General features: G+C 38.0%; 1 protein-coding gene across 1 annotated transcript in view; it reads left to right on the forward strand.

Annotated features, from left to right (window-relative positions):
• LOC123876230 (transcription factor Sox-5) overlaps positions 1 to 13,483 on the forward strand; it is a 191,824-nt gene that overhangs the window by 166,526 nt on the left and 11,815 nt on the right. The gene's annotated exons all lie outside the window — the stretch shown is intronic.

Here is a 13,483-nt window from a genome sequence, read left to right on the forward strand (position 1 = left end):
TTGAGAGTTTATCAAAATATGTGGCCATCTAAAATGGTTATCAAAGCAATCTAAAGTAATATTGAATGTAGCAATCATTAAAACAATCGTAAACTTTACTGCCTTCTTCTCTAATTAGTTCAATGAACATTTTATTGATCTCTAAAAATCTAATTGGAATACCGACTATAGAAATTAAGCATCATCCAAACCTGCGCGACCAAAGTGACTTCGAAGCGGGAACGAAAGCCGCGTTTGCCTCCCATGATATTATTAATGGCGACATGCATAGTGCATACGTCCTACGTGACTACACAGTCGCATAGGTGTGCCCGTACAGATTCGCGTCGTGGACGCTCCCGCATCCCGCTTTCGTAACGCGCAGATGTGGCCATACCTTTAGAATAGGATGTTAAACGCAGATTTCGTTTGAACGAGTTATTTATTATTTTGTATTGCAACGGTTTAATTTTGAGCCCTCTCCAAAAAGTCTATCTGAATTTTGAGAATTTTCAGAGGGTACAGATAGATAGGAAGCTAAAAATTAAAAGTTGCCTTCCAGACAGTTTGAGCTGGTGTAATTGAACGAGACTCGAGCTAACCGGCCGGATGGGGGTAACAAGCGAGTTATCCGGATAACAAGTATCCGGGTAACAAGCGAGCTGTGCCCGGCTGTGAGAACCGCCCGGATAACGAGCCTAAGACGTAACGATGTGCAACGGAGCAAGGGATAGCCTTTTGTGATTTTTGTATTTTGCTTTTTGCGTTTCATGCGAAATGCCGAAAGCGAGCGGCAGTTTTCTAGACTTTGTGGCGAAATGAGAGTCTGTTAGGTAATCTGCTTTATATTAGGTACCTACCTTTACCAAGATACCTATACCTACTATGTCTCCTTTGCCTTTGCCGATTGATGTACCTTTCTAACCGTAGGAACGAACATTAGTCTCTGATTGTACCTACATTAGGTATATACTTAGTTAGGTTTAAATAATAATTGGCGGCCTCCCTATCGCAGTGGTAAGCGTGTGGTCATTTAGTGGGGGGTACCGGGTTCGATTCCTTGCAGGGGTTTGGAATTTTATCATTTCTATTCTGGTTTGTGGGAGGCTTCAGCCGTCTCTACTGACAAAGCCGTACCGCCAAGCGATTTAGCGTTCCGGTACGATGCCGTGTAGAAACCAAAGGAGTATGGGTTTAATGAAAACTGCCATACCACTTCCAGGTTAGCCCGCTTCCATCTTTGAATATATTATCACTTACCACCAGGTGAGATTGCAGTCAAGGACAAACTTGTATCTGAATAAAAAAAAAGGTACGAGTATGGTGTTGAAAATGGCATCTGATATTATGTACTACAATTATACTGAGACAGCATGCTGCCTATGTTTGTCTATCGCTTTGTCTTGATGCCTATATACCTACTTAGTTGTAAGTTTACATCCCGGGGTAAGAGACGTAAGAGTTTCCTCTGGATTTAATCAAACCTAATTCCACGTGGACAATGTCGCGGGTTTCCTCTATTCAATACAGATAGGTATACTAACTTGCATCCTGGTTATTTTTTATTTGGGTCATTAAACTGATTACAATCCGTAAACCTAATATTAGATAAGTAAATAATATATAACATAAAGTATATCATAAATGCAATTGAAACTTATTTGAAACAACCACAGCATGTGTAAAAGAGAAGCTGAAACTACAAAAAAAGAACTATACTAAAAACTATGTAGATACATGAAATAAGTAAAAGAATAATATTACAATAAATATCTAAATGAACGCAAAGATGATATAATGAATGTAGGTATTTTTTAAACCGGAAAATCAAAAAGTTCCCACGCGATTTTTAAGAAACTGAATTAAGGAAAATTAAAATATATAGGTAATAGCATTTCGTAATACCTTTTCTAATAAAGTACCTACCTATATTTCGTATTGTGGCTTTGACTTGTAGTTAAACATCAAAATAGAAATCTTTTATCGCAAACTATTTCTCCCTTGTTGCGTCCTTTTCCCCGGAGATTAAGGCGGGCGTCCATTAGCGACAAAGGACAGGTGTTGCGTCAGTGTGCGCTAAGCTTTATTAATCTTTTCTCTCTGAGGTTTCGCACTTTTGTGGCATCCATTGATGTGGATGGAGCAGCAAATCTTTATGTGTTGGGGTAATAATAACTGATGTGTGATAGAAATAATAGGTTATTTTTGTTTTTTTTTCTTTCATACTTGACCAACGAACTCAATAAAGTGATTATTCAGTCTGAAATGCTTTGAGTGAACATCCGAAACGTAGAGAACATCCGAGAAGAGACGAGAATGCGAATGTGGAATGTGGATGGTATTTTGATTCTCACCAGAGGCTCTATTGTCTATATCTTGTTTCTCAGTCGAGCCAATATTAATTGATTGGTAATTATGTCCAATATCTGCTACCAATGACTTGAACTTTCTTGTGTCTCTATTAGCTCGTCTCTATGAATAGGAAAGGGAAAGGATGGAGAACTTTTCCTTCTCTTTTCTGTCCATACTAAATGAAAATTTAACTGGTTAAAAAGTTCACACTAGGGCCTCTGTTTTGTTTCGCATGTGGTGTGGCAGGCGGTTTTTATGTTTCCTACATAAAGGATTCGCGGTTGAACCTTGTTTATTGACCCCCGACCCAAAAAGAGGGGTGTTATAAGTTTCACGTGTGTATCTGTGTATCTGTCTGTGGCATCGTAGGTCCTAAACTAATGAACCGATTTTAATTTAGTTATTTTAGTTTGAAAGATGGCTTGATCGAGAGTATTCTTAGCTATAATCCAAGAAAATCGGTTCAGCCGTTTGAAAGTTACCAGCTCTTTTCTAGTTTACTTATAGAGGTTTTTGTGTCGGGGGTTTTTTTTTCGAGTTATATCGGTGTAAGTCCAGCTAGCTAGACCAAGCTTAATAAAGTAGGTACCTATTCGAAACTGCGTTTTATTTATAAACGCAACAAACACTTCTAATTGCGTCAAAATAGCGTCAAAATATTTCCGCCCGTCCCTAACTAAATATAATGTTAGCTGGCAATAGCGTTGTTTATTATTACATCGCTATTTATAATTAAAAACACAAGTGTCTATTCTTGATCCGCGATTCCATTATACGTGGTTTGTTTAAAAACGAGGTAAATTATAAGATTGAATGCAGAGCCACATAATGACTCTCCAACAGACTATCGCCCACAAATCTTGAGGCGAAAGAAAATTGGGGATACGGGGATTAGGTTTTTTACGACTACCGTCATTCACATAACTTTTTACTGGTATCCACAATAATGTACAATAATATTACGAGTAAAGCTTTTATTTCTGTGAGATGAATTAAAATTTATGACTAGCCCGCTATTTATAATATTAGAAAACAAATAGGTAAGTATTTCATTATGTATATGTTTACATTTTTGTTTGTAAATCAGAACTTTAGTGATTCGAAAGTATATACTTACAGTCTGATTAATTAGACTTCTTGGCTCTTGTTGAAAACTAGTCTAGGCACTAGTAGCTACTTGAGATACCTACAGCTTTCCGGTCCAACTTCACGAAGAAGACCAATCACTCATAATTCAATAAAAAGTAGCAGGTATGTTATCGGGTACCTACCGAAATTAAGATAATTTTGTAGAACAAGAAAACCTAATTCATGTCCAATCCATAAGTCTTATTTCTTGAGAAATGTATCACTTGCGTTGCCTTTTACTAATATGTTTTTTTTCTTTATGTTTATTTTGTTAGGTTAAGAATTTTTTGTTTCTTTTATTTAATTAGATTATAATAGTGCTGACATGTACATAGGTGTAAAAGCCCTTAAATAAATAAAGGAGAAAAAAAAACATGCCCATAATTTTAATTTATAGGAGAAAAATCAAAATCATTGGTAAAATTAAAGTAAAAAAATTAAATGTCCATACAAAGCCAACGCCATTATTTCCGCTGTGTAACGGAAAACAAAAAATAAAAAGAAGAGTACGCAAGGAATAAAAGAAATGCTGAAGTGGGACGAGCATCCGAGTAGGTAAGAACCAAAGAGGCAAGACAGGAGGAGGGCAGAAAGGAGGGCAGAAAAGAGGGGAGGGGAGGAGGACAGAGACAGAGGCTACGTTGAGCCGCGATTTGAGACGCTACTCGGAAAGCAAAATAAAGAACCGTTCATTAAATAATAAGCGATAATATAGCGGCTATGACGGTCCGCTCAGGTTACATAAAATGTTTTTCCTGGAAAGGCTTATTCTATAACTTTTTTGACTGTTGTCATGATTTGACAGCTAGACACGATATGTCAAATCTTGAGTTTAGGTATACCTATGGAGATAACCTGGGCTCTGAGTGTAACTTTCAAGTTAACGTTAACTTACGTGAATTTGTCATTTAGTATGAAGACTAGCTGATGCCCGCAGCTTCGCCCGCGTGGATTGGTCAGATCCCCTACAGCATCAGGATTGAGGAGTTGGAATCCAAATTTTTTATGAAACAATGTCGCAAAGTTCCTCTATCGATTAAAAAAAAAATTACGCAAATCGGTTCAGAAATCTCAGAGATTTCAGTGTGCATAGGTAGAAAAACACAACTCCCTTTTTGAAAGTCGGTTAAAAAAGTAGCCTATGTTACACCCTGGTCAATCCTCTGCTTGTCTGTGAAAATTCCGTCAAAATCGGTTCAGTCGTTCCAAAGATTAGCCTTTTCAAACAGACAGACAGACAGACAGACAGACAGACAGACAGACAAAAATTTTAAAAACGTGTGATTCAGTTAAGGTATCGTTCAAATAACCCTATGAGCTTAATATGAGGTAGTTATTTCGAAATTACACACAGACACTCCAATTTTATTTATTAGTATAGATTAAAACGCTCTTAATTTGAAATCTGTATCTATTTAGGCGCAGTTAACTTTAACTTTAAAAGATATACTATAGATCCTCAGGTCGTGAGGATTGGAAAATATCAATTAAGTTTTTAATTTGATGGGCAAATTTTCCTACGCGTTTTACTATATACCTATATGTATAGCCGTAGTATACCAGTAATCAGTATATACGATTGCCCGATCCTATTTAATAGACAGATACCATTTATTTGATAGTAATAGTATTACAATGTTACTTGTAAGTTGTTTCAACCGCTCGCTCATTGGCGGTTACATTAAATCGCGCGCCGCCCCGCTCGACGCGCCGCCTAAAGCCGTGGGCGGGCGGTAACGTAGCTTCAGCCAAAGAAGGGGGTACCCACGGGAGTTGGTCTGTAAGCGTCCCTCCGGCTTTGGGGTCGCCTTTGTTTATCGTCTCTTTATTTATTCAACCTGATACGCTCTGCTACGTTGTTTTTATAACTAATAGGCTTATTTGTGGAATTTCGATATAAATGAGTACCTATTGCTGTTTGATTATTGTGAAATAAAAAGGTCTGGGAATTATATAATATAGGTACTTACCTAACAAGTCGACTTGTCACTGATAACCATACACCGTCAAGTTTACTGGACGCCGCTTCAAGTCCGCTGCAAACGCGTCCCATCTTAGGCCACATCATCACCTTCCATCAGGTGTGATTGTGGTCAAGCGCTAATTGAAATTATAAATGAATTTAAAAAAACTTGAGTATGACCAGCGCTAGATACCGTAAAATCGAACTGATGGGAGGCTTCGGCCGTGGCTAGTTTCGTACCACCCTACCGGCAAAGCCGTGCCGCCAAGCGACTAAGCGTTCCGGTACGATGCCGTGCAGAAACCAAAGGGGTATGAGTTTGAAAAAAACTGCCATATCCCTTCCAGGTTAGCCCGCTTCCATCTTAGACTGCATCACCACTTACCACCAGGTGAGATCGCAGTCAAGGGCTAACTTGTATCTGAACTTAAAAAAAACTACAATTCCGACGATCACAATTTAATAATACCATGTAACAGTTTTGATCAACAACGAATTATTTTTAGAAGTAATTTTTATTACTTCCTTTGTTAGACTTGCGTTATAAATCAGCAATTAGGTCCACGCCACATCACACGCGTTTCAACGACAGTTCTATCATAATCAACGTTTAACAAAGCAATTTTAAACTTCCGGTCGTTGACGAGATTTTACGTTCATATTAGAAACACGTTTTATTAATGTTATTTATGTGGAACAAAGGAAAATTTATTATGAACTAGCTATAGTTAAAATACCTGATAAGTAGTTTTCACTGGTAATTTTAAGTCTAGATAGTAGGGTTTTTTTTTGACAGCTTTCATCTATCCAATACTTGAAACATGGGTCTGACAAGAAAGTTCAGCGGGCAATGGAGAGAGTTATGCTTGGAGTTACTTGGATGTGACCAAATCAGAAATAAGGATATCCGTAGGACCCAACGTCCCTCGATTTTGAAACATTATATAATTATTATTGCTTAGAAACGAAGTTAATTGACTACTCAATGAAAAAAAAATCGAGAGCCGAAAAAAGAAAATAATTGACTAGCTTTTTTGACGATCTAAATAGACTCCTATTATGGCCGCCCTCGCTAATTCAAAAGTGCAAACAATCAAGTTTGAACACTCAAAAAGACAAGACTTCGAAGGGGTGGCTATTGCAATTCACGGCCCAGTAGCCACTAACTAGGGATGTTCCATAAAAAATAGGGCTACTTATAAAAATATACAATTATTATTTATGATAATAATTATTGTTTAAGTTCAATTACTATTACTCAGTTTGAGATCTTTTTGTAGCGGTGGTAATACTAAGTGTAACGCTAACTCACCTCACTCACCAAAATACCAGTAATTTTTTTTTTTCTTTCTATTAAAAAAATAATGTTGAAGTCGGGCGAGCTTCACGCTTAGATTTCTAGTTTATTTCATTACGCTCGCCTCATTTTTGGAAGTCTGTTAATGATATTGGTATTGTATCAAAAATGAATGAATTTTGCTTAATCTTAAGAGGTTAAGTCTTCATACTATCGCATATCGCACACACTCACTACATATCGCATTAAGCGATTTAGCTTTTCGGAATGACTGCGCCCCATGAAACACTTACCTACTAAGTAATAGGTATAGGTACTACCCCTTGTAGGTTAGCGCGTTGCAACCTTAAAAACGAAATTACTATACAAATCACGCCCGCGTGGAATGGTGCCAAAGATATTGGCTGCAATCCCGCGCTGGACAGCTAGGCTGATCCTTTGCGCAAAAAACCAGATAGCTAGAAAATTTAGTTTTCTGCGTGACAACCCTTGTGGATTGCGGTTTCTTCAAATTAGCGCGGCGGTTTCGGCACACGACGACGCCCTGGCACGTGCCGACATTATTATAGCCTTCATACTTCAAACTTCAATAAAATCATACTTATTCATTGGTTATGGACTACTTTTCGAATAAAATCAATTGTTTTGAAATTATTTTTTTTGAAGGATAGTATCTGTCGTACGAGTACATAGCTCAGCGAATTAGCCAGTTGAAGTGGCAGTGGGCAGGCCACGTCTGCCTAATAACTGATGGCCGCTGGGGCAGACGTGTTCTGGAGTGGAGACCGTGTATCAGCAAGCGCAGTGTGGGACGACCTCCGACCCGCTGGACTGACGACCTTAAAAGGATAGTGGGAAGTGGGTGGATGAGGAAGGCGGAGGATCGTGTGTGGTTGCGCGCTCTTGGGAAGGCCTATGTCCAGATGTGGACGCAAACATGTTGATTGATTGATTGATTGTCTGTTATATTTTATGATTTTGTTGTTTTTTCTCCCACCTTCTGCAAAAAACTGGTATTATACTAAACTTAACTAGCTCCATTAGTCCAATAATAATAGCTGAGGAGCTGGTGAACAGAACGGTGTACTTAATTATACTTGTGATCAAGTACTTTTTTTACCTGACTGCGTCAAAGCCAAAAGTAAGGATTATGATTTTAGCAGTCTATGTAAGTATGTGTGTATGTTTGTATCCAGATTCTGTGTGTTCCACCGTAGCGCCTAAACTACGAAACATTATACGAAAAAAATTGACCTAACGGATTACCATACTTAAACTCATTTCCAAGCAAACCAGCCTAAAACTGTGATAAAATTTTGTCCAAAGTTCGTGCTTTCGAACAAAACCTGTACACTTAATTACATTTAAGTTTAAACAGCTTTCAATCGGTTTTTTGCACCTCCAGTAAATTCAATTCTGAGCAACTACACCAGCTTCTCAATTCACATACATAATTAAATGATATATTGAATTGACCAATAGACAAATATATCTAATTAAATCAAACTATTTTCAACAAGAGAAAGCATTCTAACCCATGACTTTTGACCATCCATTAAGAAACCAAACCCCTTCACCGAAGTCAAAAGAAGTTTAACAAACATTTTGACAACCGGCAATTAAACTGTCAGATCGATCGTGCCACTTGTCGACGCACAAATCCGCAGATCGCCGCAGGAGATCCTTATTCTGATGGGTGAGTCGCGATTTTCAACTGATGCTAATCTACCATCGGCCGGTGATTATGCGTTTGCTGTATAAAGGGCTCCCCATGTTTTGTCGGCTTTATTATGTTAGCCAGGAGTTTGTCAGGCTCGGAATAGGTATACGATATGAATAGTGGGATATAAAGATCAGAAGATAGCTGATGCCCGCGACTTCATCCGTTTAAAAATATCGTTCGAACTCTTTGATTTTCCGGGACAAAAACTAGCTTATGTTACTCTCCAGGTCATTAACTAGATCCTTGCAAAAATCACGTCGATCCGTGCTCCGCTGCGGCGTGACTGAAGGGCAAAATGACAAACCAAGAAAAAAATAGCATTCTTATATTATGGGTAATGATTTTGGCCAATATTTGATCCAATATTGACCATTGCAGGTCGCTTTTGAAAACTTTTTGCTACTCACTTATAATAAGTAGGTATAGGTAGGTAAGCGCTGTCTTATTGGCTGTCCCAAAAAAGGTTTCGAGTGTTATTCCTAACTGAGACTGTATAGAAATGCTTACTTAATTTCTAAATAAGCTAGCTTTTCCCGTGACTTAGTCCAACGTCACATATTTTATAGCTAAGTATAACATAACTCTTTCGGAATAACGTAGCTATCTAAGTATTTCTAGAAAGAATTTGCAGAATATGATCATTTTCCCGAAGTTTTACCCTCTACAAACTCACAAACTAACAGAATATATCTATTACCTCTTTGTGATAGGTACAGATTAAAAGTAGGTACTAGTACTTATGATTCCGTATGTGGTTCCGGATGTGGGCTTAGGAAATCTTCAGTCCTGTCCATTTACTACCAATTCATTTAATGTTTCAGTAAAATGGCTCTTAAAAACCACGAGGCCTTCATAAAATTAACATTTATAATTTAAATATTAAACTTACAAAAATGCATATTTTGTGTTCAAGCAAAAATTGTAAAAAATCTTTAAAAAATCAGGCAATGAACTTATTCAAAACAATGTAACGTATGAAATACTCGTTACATTTATGCCAAATCACGTTTATCAGAGTTAGTAATTGCATATGCCCTAACCCTTTTAACTATACCTACTAAATGTCTAACTAATCTGAACCCCATCGGACCGCTCTGATAAAAACAAGTCATGGTATTGCAATGTAATAATTAATTCAAGGCATTATTGTGCAATCTGGTCTCGATATTAAAACCATTTTAGTCCTATCAAAATGTGTGGAGCCGTCATTGCTACATAAATTTTAATAATTTTATTAATTTAGCTAAAATAATTGGTCTTTAAGTCAGTCTTAATGTGATCTGACGGATCGGACGGACGGACGGACAGACTGACAGACAGACAGACAACAAAGTGATCCTATAAGGGTTCCGTTTTTCCTTTTGAGGTACGGAACCCTAAAAATGCTAATAGAATGTCGTAGATAGATAAGATATCTTCCACTGCCTTCCGCTAGCGTTTCTCTCCAATCAAACGAAGGTTTCAATTAATGTCGTAAAAGTTATTTTTATTAAAAATACTGTCCGAGATTTCGAAATTAAAAATCTGTCATAACGACACGACAGCAGGAAGCTGCACAATCGAGGAAAATTTTCATTTTATCTACAAAAACATAACAAACAAGTTATGAGAGTCAAATTATCTAATAATAAAAAATGGTCTCAACACATTAAATAATACATTAATGTTGGTGTAAGAAATTTGAAAGTTATTACTTTGTGCGTGTGTAACTTGTAAGTTTGAATTTACGAAATGCTCGATACATTACGCATATCCTAAAAACTTGATTGTGAGATTAAAATATTCGTAGATAGGTACGCACCTACCTATGAGCTTTAAAATTGCTAACTTTTTCTTATCATGTAGGTATCCCGGCTAGGGCTAGGATCTGCTTTCCTCATGTTCTTGAAGTTGATTTCATTCCTTCACATTCCTTTACATGATCAATGACAATTGGCACGTTCATCTACTTGCGTGACGTTAATCCACCGTTTCTAAGGTACTTAGAGGAAGTCGTACTCACAAAGCTTTCTTATCGTATTAAAAATCACACTAACACTATAAAGGCACAAATTTGTATGTATGTGTATATGTTTGTTACTCTTTCACGCAAATACGGACGGATTCGGTCGAAATTTAGAATGGAGAAAGGAGACCCTGGATTAACATATAGATAACCACGCGAACGAAGTCGTGGGCATCAGCTAGTATGTTAACATATCACAACGATATTTTCCTATGCTAAAAAATATTTGCAACTATGGAGGCTCCAGTCATCCCATAGCCAGGATTGTGCATTAGCGATTCATTTTGATATGTCATCGTGCAGAATGCACCGCCTGCGTCGCGCTTTGTTCAGCCCCGCACGCCGCTCGACGCCTATTGTTATCCCTTTTATAATCCCACATTTAAATTATCAACACATCAACGCATTTCATACCAACAAGTAGGAGGGTATTGTCAATTATCCGTAAACAAATCACGATCGTCTCTTTCGCAAGATAAGCTTGACAATCGTGCAATCATAAGAATGTGTTTACCTACATATCCATGGAAACAAGTTAATATAGGCCTCTCTCTGTTACGTAATCCCAAACAAATGACAAAGACAAAAAAGTCAGTGGGCGTTAACCATTTTGAGTGACCAACCAATCTCAAACGAACCTATGTTAACCAGTATTCAAAAAACATTTGAAATTCAATTCGAAAACATAGGTTCGTTTGTGATTGGTTGGTCACTTAAAAGGTTAACGCCCACAGACTTTGTCTTTGTCATTTGTATGAGATTACGAAACAGAGAGGCCTATATTAACTTCTCTCCGTGGATAGAGTTTGGACGCCTATTGACTCTTTTCAGCGGTTCGTATCAAAAACGTTAAATGCAAACATTTCGTGCGAATTGATTGGATGTCAACCACATAAGGTTGCCTATGACGGTTCTGTCTATTCTTTGATACAACGTGGGTAGAACGGTGAAGGAGAGACAAGGTTGTGAAGTCTCCATAAAAACATTCGTCATTGTTTATCGTTATCTCGACGTCTTCAGTGATTTATGACACACCAATCGTCCGCACACAAATACACAAAATCTAAATGAAATCCTAGAATAATATATCTAGGAATGAGGACATGTCAACCACTGACAGTAAATATTATGATTTCACCCAAGATCTTGCATCTCCTACGTCAATGTGACGTCCGTTTCATTATACAGCTTTCGATATATTTTCACCAAATCCAAGCCTTCCGCAACACACATCGACCCAATTCTGATGGCGGTTAGGATTAAAATCGTCTTTCGCAGCTCCAAAAATCAGGAACGCACTATTTTGATATGGGCGCCGACTTTATAAATTATGTCATGGTATGTCCGGTCTTCATCTCTGATCTCTTTGTCAGGTCCTACTACGATTTCATATTCTTCAAGTAAAACGTTTTTGATCTACGCCTTAAGCTAATCTTCTCTTTCATCTCGATCATTAGGACGCGGCATTAATGCTCTGACAATAGCTTAATTACGATTTATCGGTAGCTCAAAGTATTAATGTACAGTTTCGAGATGTTGAGAGACGGGTAATCTCTTAAGCGGCGACATTATTGTATGAAATGCACCGTTAGAGTGCCAAGGACGCAGTGACAGATGGTGTGTGTTTACCCGGGTTAATTATAGCTGCGGCCATCTTTATTGATCGGACATCGGCGCGTACGCTCACCGATCACCACGCTACGCCAGATCACGCCCAGCGGTGTCTATTGGCACGGCAACCATTGACCTAGCCATTTTAATGGTATCACTCCATCTTTCCTGTACATTTAATAAACATTTTCATGTATCATTTACGACGGTCCGGCTCGCCTGGGCGGCGGACAAGTAACGCCGCACCTGGTCATCTCCATGAAAATCGAATTTTTATATCTCAAACGTTAATAAAGCTATAAAAATGTGAAGGGAATGCCAAAAACATGGTCGGTTGTAAAACATGAGCACCCATCGCTAGGACATCTCCGCCTTTCCACGGAGCTATTAAATAAAAGTCTTTTTACATTAGATAAATCGCGCACGTTATTCGGGAACATCTGTCCCTTGCCGATTACAGCCATACATTATGCTCGGTTTGTTGTTTTTAGGGTTCCGTAACTCAAAAGGAAAAACGGAACCCTTATAGGATCACTTTGTTGTCTGTCTGTCTGTCCGTCCGTCCCCGTCCGTCGTGTCTGTCAAGAAACCTATAGGGTACTTCCCGTTGACCTAGAATCATGAAAGGCAGGTAGGTAGGTCTTTTAGTACAAGTACAGAAATAAATTTGAAAACCGCGAATTTGTGGTTACATCATTAAAAAAATAATTAAAATATGTTTCAATTTTCAAAGTAAGATAACTTACTTTGAAAATTGAAACATATTTTACTTTACTTGTACGTTCTAAAACAGATTTTTATTTATTTTTATGTTAGTTTTTGATTTATCGTGCAAAATATTGGAAAAAATACCCGAGTACGGAACCCTCAGTGCGCGAGTCTGACTCGCACTTGGCCGGTTTTTTAATAAAAAGTTTAATCCGTTCGGTTATGACGGCAATTTGTCTGCCGAATGGAAAAACTTGGTCGATTACCTACCAGTGGCGCTCCGGCCTCCGATACCGGGATCGGGTACCTATTACAACCGCGCCACGCTTTTTATTCGTGCGATTATGTCATGCTTATTTATGTTTTCGCTTCTGTCTTCCATTAGCGATCTTCCTTTTTATCTTCCTGGCTATATTTCACTTAAACGTATTCGCTGCTGGAGACACTTTGAAGTGAATCGCCAAAACCTTTTGTAGCGTCCGAAGTCCTTAACATAATTTGCGCTGAAGACTTTTTTTGAAGTCTGGACGCCTACGATTCATCGAGGACCGAGGTATTTAGTTTTCATCGCCTTATAATATCGTTCGGTGTACAACCATTAACAATTCAATACTGTCTTAATGAAGAGCTGATAAAATGTATATTGTGGTATTCGTCACGACTCCCGAGCAATTAATCGAGAATTTCTTTTTTGGGTCCAAGTTTATGGGTGCTGAG

The sequence above is a fragment of the Maniola jurtina genome, chromosome 21 (genome assembly GCF_905333055.1).
Source record: "Maniola jurtina chromosome 21, ilManJurt1.1, whole genome shotgun sequence".
Taxonomy (NCBI): Eukaryota; Metazoa; Arthropoda; class Insecta; order Lepidoptera; family Nymphalidae; genus Maniola; species Maniola jurtina.